The sequence below is a fragment of the Coffea eugenioides genome, chromosome 4, assembly GCF_003713205.1.
Source record: "Coffea eugenioides isolate CCC68of chromosome 4, Ceug_1.0, whole genome shotgun sequence".
Taxonomy (NCBI): domain Eukaryota; kingdom Viridiplantae; phylum Streptophyta; class Magnoliopsida; order Gentianales; family Rubiaceae; genus Coffea; species Coffea eugenioides.
The window spans coordinates 23,682,163-23,691,887 of record NC_040038.1 but is presented as its reverse complement, the minus strand read 5'-3'; positions in this window follow the sequence as shown (position 1 = coordinate 23,691,887).

Sequence of the window (9,725 nt, the reverse complement as noted above, 5' to 3'; positions counted from 1 at the left end):
CATCCACATTACTAAGTACAAGTCGAATATGAATTCACATAGCCAAATACGAATATAATTTCATTTGAAGGAGAACGAGTGCGGTAAAGTACACATTCGTCTCACAAAGTTCAAATTCGTATAACGAATAAGAAACAGTTAATCACATAGCAACAAATTCATGCACTTGACACTCACCAATCGAAACAAGGGAGTAAGTGCATAAACGAGCCTTCAGGAGTTCCCCTCGAGATCCTCTTGAAGGTCTCCATGAGCACCTGAGCAAATAGTAATTGTCTATTACACACTATCGCTTAAAACCCCTAATTATCGAGGAAGATTGCCCACTTGTACAATCTAAGAAAATTTCACGAAAATGAGCCTTAACTACTCGTAAATTGAGACTCAAAAATGGGGTTTTAAAACACAAGTGAAATCCGATTTTCATTTTGAAATCAAGTGTAAAATGGTTTAGCAATATCGAAGGAAAATAGAGAGTTCGCAACCCTCAATTTCCTTTAAGTTCGGAAATTTCAGATTTGTCACCCATACTTTGAAAAATCGTATCTCATTCTCTATAAGTCCAGAATTGGAAAAATTGGTACCGTTGGAAACCTCTTAGAAAGTACTAAAAATTCTTAGAAGACAATTTTCAATGATTCCAAATGAAAGATATCCAAAATTTAGTTCAAAGTTGCTGTTCTGGGGCATTGAATACAGATTTAGGTTGGTTTTTGGCCAACTTTGAAAATTTGGTAAAATTCACTAGATCCGAACTAACCTCTAAAATTTGGAACTCTATTAAAGTTGCAATCCAAGTTTAAAACAAAACAAATGGAACAAGATTTGGAGTTTTGAGGACTAAGATATGGTAACTCAAAATTACCAAAATTCCCTTGTGAAACAAGGGTTTTCCAAACTCGAGTCATGAAGTTTGGTAATTTAGTCGAGCAGTGAAATGGACTCGGATTGGTACCAAATTCGGTAATATAATAATCCTATATAAATAGTATCCCTCTATCACATTTCATGGAAAAATACCTTCGGGAAGGTAGTCAACCAAACAACCAAAGTTTCGAAAAATCCTAAGGCAAAACTGCCTTGAGCTTCTTGTTTTCCATTACCAAACATTTGGCCAAGGAAAATCCTTCAAACATGGTTAATTTGTTTAGGCAAAGCCTAAAGAACATTCGTGGTACATTTGGTAAGTGTTTTAACTTCAAGAAATTCAATTGGCAAGTCCACACCAAGTCTAGCATCAATTCTGCCCAAAATTTAGGGTTTTCAAGAACAGGGCAGGTTTCGTATTTTGATCACAAATCACTCAATTCAACTCATAATTGAGCATGGTTGGTGGCGTTGGAAAATAAATTCATAGAACTATAATTTCACAGAAGAAATTATTTTGAAATTCAGCACACAACTAGCTCAAATTCGAACCTCAAGTTGCAGCTTCTGAACTTCGTTCCAGGAAAACAGAGAAACAGGACAGTCATCTTTAAATGGTTGGTACAGGATACTCGGGTGGAATTAGGGGGTGCATTTTATACCATTGAAGATCTGGAAATATCTAGTTTCAAATGCCACTGACGGCACTTGATTTTGACGTCGAAACACAAAGTTATGGACGAAACAAGAAAGCTGTCTGAGCATTACGGGGAAATTTTCCAGGTTTGTTAGCTTTGCGAGATTAATCCATTTGACCAACCAAAACTCAATATTTTTCGATGAAACTTTATACACCATCTATACAACATATAACCATGATATGTAAGCCATTAAAACCTCAAAATTCCGCAAAAAGAGGCACGATCATAACAGGGGCAGAATTGGAAACTTTACATCCATGCACTCCTTGATGTTTATACTAGCTATGCACCATTAATCTACCAATTTGAGCACTAAACCAACATTAGATCTATCATCAAGCATCACATCAGCCATCAATCCAAGAGTGAGAGTTCATAGAGCCCACATTCAAAATTTTTCCAACAATAACAAGCCACCCACATGAATTTACAAGCTCATAAGTGCACTACTACTCCCATAAGTTAAGAATTTTAAGGTGGATCATCCATTACCTCAAGTGATGACTTAGGCAGAAATTTGTGTCCTCTTACAGCTCACAAAAATCGTGGAAAGTAGCCCCCTTTTGTAGCTCAAGATGATCACCAAGTGTTTAACCAAGTATGGGTGAATTTTGGAGTGATTTGGGTGAGAAATGAAGGTGAAATGAAGAAGAAACTTTGGTTCTTTTCTCTTGGTGCTGGACAGCAGCTTTGAGGAGGAAGAAGAATGTTTTTGGCTGATAATTAGGCTTATGTGAGAAGCTTAAGAATACGTGGCTAAGAATGCCTTAAAAGTCAACTCTCTCGTGCGCGCGTTTCGTACCCGATTCCTCTCGAGTTTATTTCACTAGTGCACTAAACCTCTAATGCACTTCCATTCATACAATTATTATTCACTCTTAATAGTCCAAAAATAAAGGTCTAAAGTCTCTCAATTAATCGCGCGCGTAAAAACGCGTACTTCCGATTTAAGCGCGATAAAGTGAAACTTCCAAGAAATTCTTATAACGATAGTATAACTAACTAATAATTGAACAGTTAAACATAAAAATACCTATTTTAAGACTAATGTACAAGTCTCCAATTTTTCAAGTTTATTGTATTCTCGAAAATCGGCTATAGTCTCCAAACGTGTATTCGCTGTTCTCACGTAACGAGTTTCCAAAAATTAATTTTTGAAACAAGTCACTTTTAAAATATAATGAGGCTATAATTCCATGTAATTAGGTCCAATAAGGTTAGAAAATAATATTCGAAGTAAATGGCCAAATTCTTAATATTAATACACTCCCGATTCAAGTATATCCGCGAAAAACGCGTACTCGTTGTTCCGAACTAAACGAGTTTTCGTAAAGTAAATTTTCTAACAAAATGCTTTAAAAACATAAGAGAGGTGTTTTTCCATATAAATGGATTTTAAGTAGTCGAATTAAATAATTCGGAGAAAATGAGTGAATAACTATTTAAATAAACTAGTAATATATGACGAAAATAAGAAAATTTTCGGATCCTCACAAACGGCCATCCAACAAATGACTAATATTTTAGCTCAGTTGGTAGAGCAGCAGGATTAAGGCCCTGTTAATCAGTTTAGGGACCCTGAAATAGGAGAAAATAAGGCCCTAGAGCAGTTTGAAAAGTTTTCTCCTCCCAAGTTTCTTAGAGGACCAAACTCTGAAGGAGCAGAGAGATGGCTGGAAATGATGATCAATATTTTTGCCGCCTTGAATTATACGGAGGAAAGGCAGGTAAACTTTGCCGTATTCCAATTTGCGGGACCAGCCAGAGCCTGGTGGATTGTAATTAGGGCTAAGTGGGAGAGAGAGCAGATAGCATGGACTTGGGTGGACTTTATGCGAGAGTTTAATGAGAAATACCTTCCATCAATAGTCCAGGAGAAAAGGGAGGACGATTTCATTAGGCTACATCAGGGAGGCTTAAGTGTATCTGAGTATGAGACTCAGTTCACCAAGTTATCTAAGTTTGCTCCTGAATTGATAGTTACGGAGCAGAGGAGGGTAAAGTGGTTTGTACAGGGGTTAAATGTAGAAATACAAGAGGCTTTGGCGACGGCACAAATTAATACTTTCACGGAGGTTCTTGAGAAAGCCCAAAGGATAGAAATTGCAAGGGTGCAAGTGAAGGCTTTTCATGCAAGAAAGAAATGTATGTCTAGTGGAGACTAAGAGCAGGAACAAGGTGATCAAGGTATGCCACCTCCTAAAGTGGGTCGAGGAGTTGGTGGTGTGAGAATTTCGGGGACACCTAAGGAAGTTACTCCGAGAGGAGCCCTAGGTGGAAGAGAACAACTGAGAGGTGCCTCACAAGGAGATCAAACATCAATCCTTTGTGGATATTATGGAAAGACTAATCATACTGAAGATAATTGTTGGCGAAAGGCACAGAAATGTTTATGGTGTGGTAGTGCTGAGCACTAGATTACAACCTATCCCCTCTTCGGTGAGACTCAGCAGTTAGATAGGTCAAACCCTAAATAACCAAATGTAGGAGGGAATAGATTCAGAGTGTCTGCCAGAGTATATACTTTAAACCACCAACAAGTTCCTAACTCGTCTAAAGTAGTGGAAGGTAGGACTCGTGTTTTTCATTGTTTGGCTAAGTTTTAACCAATGGTGAGACCTGGGAGTTAGAGACGGAAATGCAAGAAAAAAATACCCTAAGCTATTTACGAATAAGTGTATGAATTTCGAGATCGAAATTCTCTTAAGGGGGAGAGAGTGTGAGGACTTGAAAATTCATTTATATTTGCCTTATAATTCTTTTTTATTTTGAATAAGTTGATTTATAATTCCTTTACTACTAAATTTACTCCCTCAATAGTAGTAATAAAGAATAGAATCGAGAGTTTATTTTACTTTTATAGTTAGAGTAAATTAGGGTTTTTGTGTACTTTGGTCGTGTGATCATTTGATGAGGTGTGTGTACTAAATTTGGTTGATAAGATGGAGTATTAGGTAAGAGGAAGTGTGTGATTAGAAGTGCTAATAATAAGTTAGTGAATCATAAGTTAAAACAAAAGTACAAGGGAGTTAAGGAAAATAGGCTCGAACAGACGTGCACCGTTTGTTACCGATTGAGTACACCACTTGATCAATACTTTCTTACCCTAATCTCCTTGTTTTTATTTCACTTAATCCTCCCTAAATTAATTCTTAACTCAGCCAAAATTGTTGACCAAAAACAAGAGGAAAGGAAAAAAAAAAGAAAGGAAAACTTGGTTCCCAAGTGTTGGCAATCCAAGATAGCTTTGACCAAATGAGTTTTCTTTCTTCTTATCTTTCTTCTTGGCCCATTTTTCTCTTGTGTTGTCGGAAACTTGGAGAGAAAAAAAAAAGAGAGAGAGCTTCAATTTTCATCTTGATTCTTGCCTTGTTTGAGTTGAGATCACAAAAATAAACCGAATGAACTTGCAACAAGGTGACAAGGAAGCTTGGGGTGGGGTGATCTTGCATAGGCGCCTTGGTTTTGTGTTTTTACTTGAGGTTTGAAGGTATTAAGCTAAGAAACTCTTCTTATCTCTCTTATCTTGCATTTTATTGGTGTAGATGACTTGAATCTTGGAATATTATGGATGATACTCTAGATTTGGTGTAGATTAGTGAAATTTCAGCTAGGGTTTTGTAATTTTCAGCCTTGATTTATGCTGTTTAACTATAATATGTTGGTTTTGAGCTTGGTTTTGGACTTGTGAGGTGATTAGTAGCCTTATTGTGACCTTTTATACTTAAAAGAGGAAATTCCAGCTTTCTTAAGAATTTTTCAGCTTTGGTATTGGATGATTATTTGCTAGAAATGAGTTATAATTGGATGGTTTATGGACTAGATTAAGAGCTATCTTTACATTCTTACTTGTAGTGTTGATTTGGGACTGATTTGGAAAGAAATTGAAACATTGAATGGCTGGAAAAATTGGTAAACGCAAAGGAAATGCTGCCCGGTTTTCTTTCGTGGGATAAGTGAGTGAATACGGAAATAAGTGTGTGACTTGTGAGCGATTTGGGACTTAGTTATGTAGGGCTGCTTAAGTTGACCTTGTGAGTGACTTATAAGCTAAAATTTTGCCAAAAGTGTATATTTTTCAAAGACAAAATAGCGACCACTTTAAACAGGATTTTCTCGTCTCTTATACCAAGTTGCGAACTTAAACGTTTTAATCGCTTCTTTATCGAAACCAAAAGAGCGAGCATGAATTTTCTAGGATTTGATAAGTAAAATGAATACTACTTAAACGAGTTTCATTTACTTGATTTTCTTTAAGCGAAACTCCCATATTTTGAAACCCTGGTTGATTGCAAATTGTTAAACGGTATTTTATAGCAGATTTGGACTCCAGCCAGGGAGTTGAACGTGAGCTTGGTTTTGGAAAGCAATAACTCATTGGTGAGTGTTTCCAAATGCATATTTGAACTTATTTGTGACAGCCCCACCTCACCCTAAGGCGAACCGAAGGGTTCGGCGGACCGCCTGCCTAGCTCTCGCTAGGACTACTAAGATGGTTATACATAACTCAAAACATTCCGGAATACATTAGCTCGCTCAAACAAAGCAAAAAATCACGAACAAAAAAAATGAAAATCGAAACGGAAAGTGAATAGTGCTTGCCACGTAACAATCCGACCGGATTCCCGGCCGGATTGGAGGCAGTGGCCAACTCCAACCTGATCCAAAAATCCAAGACAATCCGGCCAGCAATCTGGCCAAGAACTGGCCGGATTTGCGGCCGGATTCCACTGCAGGATTTCCCGCCAAAATTGTTTTCTTTCGTCATTCAAAATCCGAACATGTCCGAAACCCATACAAGAGCACTAAACTTTATATATCTCGCTAGAAAAGAACATTTCCAAACCAGGATAACACAAGAACATTTCCAAACATCGTTATATACGTATGGTTGCAAATTTACAACTCAAAAGGGAAATGTTGGATCAAGATACATTGAAGGGTTTTTTTTTTCAACCATCGAGGAGCTTTACAAAAGAATATTAAACTAGCTCAACTCGTGCTTCAAAATCACAGTTCCAAAAAGTGGTTCCCTGTAAGAAAAACAAGGATAACAGAATGGGATGAGCTAAAAGCTCAATGAGGTACCAAAAGTATAACAGTAGAAATCATGAGAAAACACTTCTAGGGCACATATACACATCAAGTAAGAGAAATGAACGAATACCACAATCTAAAGGATACAGGTGGCTCTCAGGAGCCAAATCCTCGTTGCAATACTTGATCCAGCCTCGTTGACTCTCCGTCAACGTTTAATGACACACTCATGTCCGTAGACCCCTCTTACGCCAAAATTCCGTTCACCAAACATACCCCTTACCGGGCCCGAACGCTGAACGGGAACAGGAATGGTAATACTCAAGTATATCGGAATCAAGAGTCTCAATACCCAAAGATTCCCCAGGAATAGGCACCCATGGATTGTCAATTACCTCGACCAAGCCCTTACTGGCTCGACTTAATTAACTCCTCATGAGGTTGAGCTCAAGTTAACAGGAAGATCGTTGGACACACTTCCAAACGATCACATAACAAGCGCAAGTAACAAGTTCAAGTTCATAACAAGTACAAGTAATAGATTCCAGTTCATTCAGTACAGGCAAGAGAACGAGTATGATAAAGTACACCCTCGTCTCATTCAGAATAACAGAGTTCATAGTTATCCATGTCACACATTTCAAGTATAGATGAACCAATTAAACAACAATTCAGGGGAGTGGTACACTCACCAGTTAAAGCAGAGTTTCAACCAAGGTAGGGCTCTAATCACCAAAAAACCCTAGAATAGCCAAGGTAAACAATTAGGGTTCCCATAGCTGCAATTCCAGCAAATAAAATGCACAAATGAGGCTCGACTACAAGTCGTAGACCTCGCCAACTAATTACTCATGCAAGTGTGCAAAACATGATTTCGGGAACAAAAGGTAATATGAAAATCTAGGGCTCGAATAACCCCAAAAGCCTATCTTATATATATCCCAAATCAAACCAAACTCGAAGGAATCCAACATTCCCAAAATTTGGACAACATATCCCCTACATTTTCTTACTTTTTCATCCTGCAAGCAATACCAATTCATCTCAAATCAACCACATACACATTATTGACTATAGAATACACCTTTCGGCACAATAAGTACAACTGAAGCTACACTTATCGGATTGAAACGAATCTTATGGAGTTTCGAACCCAAAACATAAACCTACATTTCTTATGAAGATCTCCAAAGCTAAATCATGCATTTTCATGGTCAAAAATGGAAATCTCCATGAAAACAGAAATCTGTCCGCGAAACAAGGTTCATGGGCAGTCAAGTATTTCGGTCATTTCATAAGATACAGTACTCTGATTGAGCTGAAATCTTTCAGACAGCTATTTAACATCATTTTCTACAACTTTTATGTTTTAACCTAAGCCTGATTCGGCCTCTAACATGCACTAATAAAGCCGGCCAGAACAGGGCAGATTGGAACCCTAAAGCTGAAATTTTCCGCAAATAACCGCAATTAACGCACAAGGGATCCATTTAACACAACTTAGAGCCATCAATCCAAGGCCAACCATAATCATCATATGAAAACAGAAAAATTCCCAAAAAAATTAGAAATTTAGCTAACTCCACTTTAATCCATGAAATCTTCCACAAAGTAGCATCTATGACAACTATAAGACACTACTTATCAATTAATTGAAGTAAAGAGGAAGTTTGTAAGCAAAGTACCTTGACACCTCAAGAAAGATGATAACTTAGGGTTTTTCTTTCCAAAACAACTCCACCAAGACCTTGAAACTCCCTTAGCAAGTCTCTTTAGTGGACAAATTCGAGATTTAATCGGTTGGATTTCAAGTTGTAAGCAAGAAATAGAAGATGAAAGTTGAAGCTCTCTTTCATTTTTCTCCCTAAGAGGTTCAGCCAAGAGGATGAAAATTGGAGATGATTTTGGGTCAAAATTGTTCTTTTAGTAAAGGTAAGAAAGTTAGGCAAGTCAACCATCCAACTGGGTCGCAACACATGGCACTCTTAATGGTTCAAGCTTATCCTTTTGTCTCTCCAAGATTAAACCATCTAAGTAACCTCTAATTATCTCTTAACACCTAGTAAATTAATCCCGGTATACAAAACGTAACCTAATTGGTTGAATTTATCGCACTTAACGCCACTAGCGGGTCCCACGTCCAATATACACTTCTAATATCTCATGAACTAACTTATACTAGAAAAATAATTTAAAAAGTATATTTACTTATAAAAGTATCTCTAAAGTTAACATAATAACAAAAATATAGAAAACGGGTGCAAAGAAAGAAAATAAAGCCTAGAAATTCAGAAGATTTTCGGGTTCTCACATTATTACTTGAATGAATCACTTTGTTCGATAGGGCAAGGGTGTACTTTATCGCACTTGCCCTAATGTGACTTATTATTGTGTGTTGGTTACAAATGGTTTGATATATATATGTGCATGACTTGAATACTGCCCAGGATTCTAACCCTATTGGTTAGTCAGTTGAATCGAGCTAGTAAGGGCTTGGTCAAGGAGACTGGCAAGCCATAGGTACTGTTTATTGTTTATCGTTTATTATTTATTGTGTAATTGTTTGGATATGATCCACTGGATTCCGTATACTCAAGTAGTACCACACTGTTATTTTAGAGTTCGGGCCTGGTAAGGGGTTGATTGGTGGAAGGAGATTGTGAGTTAAGTGGTGATCTACTAGACTGGTTACTCTATTTGAAAGTTGACGAAGTGTCAACTACTACTTGGTGAAACTATGGCGGAGCTAACTCGCAAGGACAACTGTATCCTTTTACCTGGAAATGTGGATATTTAATGATTTGCTATTTGAAGTGTTATTGCTTATTTTTATGAACTCTTATGTTTGCTACTTTGATATTTTAAGTTTTACGTAGTGGTCAACTTGCTACTTGATTCTTGCATGCTATTTGGAACCTCACTGAGATTTGGCTCGCCCTATTAGTTTTGTCTTCTTTATAGGGGAATTGAGCCCGGGCGTGAGGCTGGTACAGGCTAGCGAAGTCTAGTTTTTTGAATTTTTATGATTGTACTCGCGCTAAGGCTCGATTTGGGTTGCAAGCGCTCTAGAACTTGAATCTTTTGTTATAATTGGAAATGTATGAACGTTGAGTTGGAATT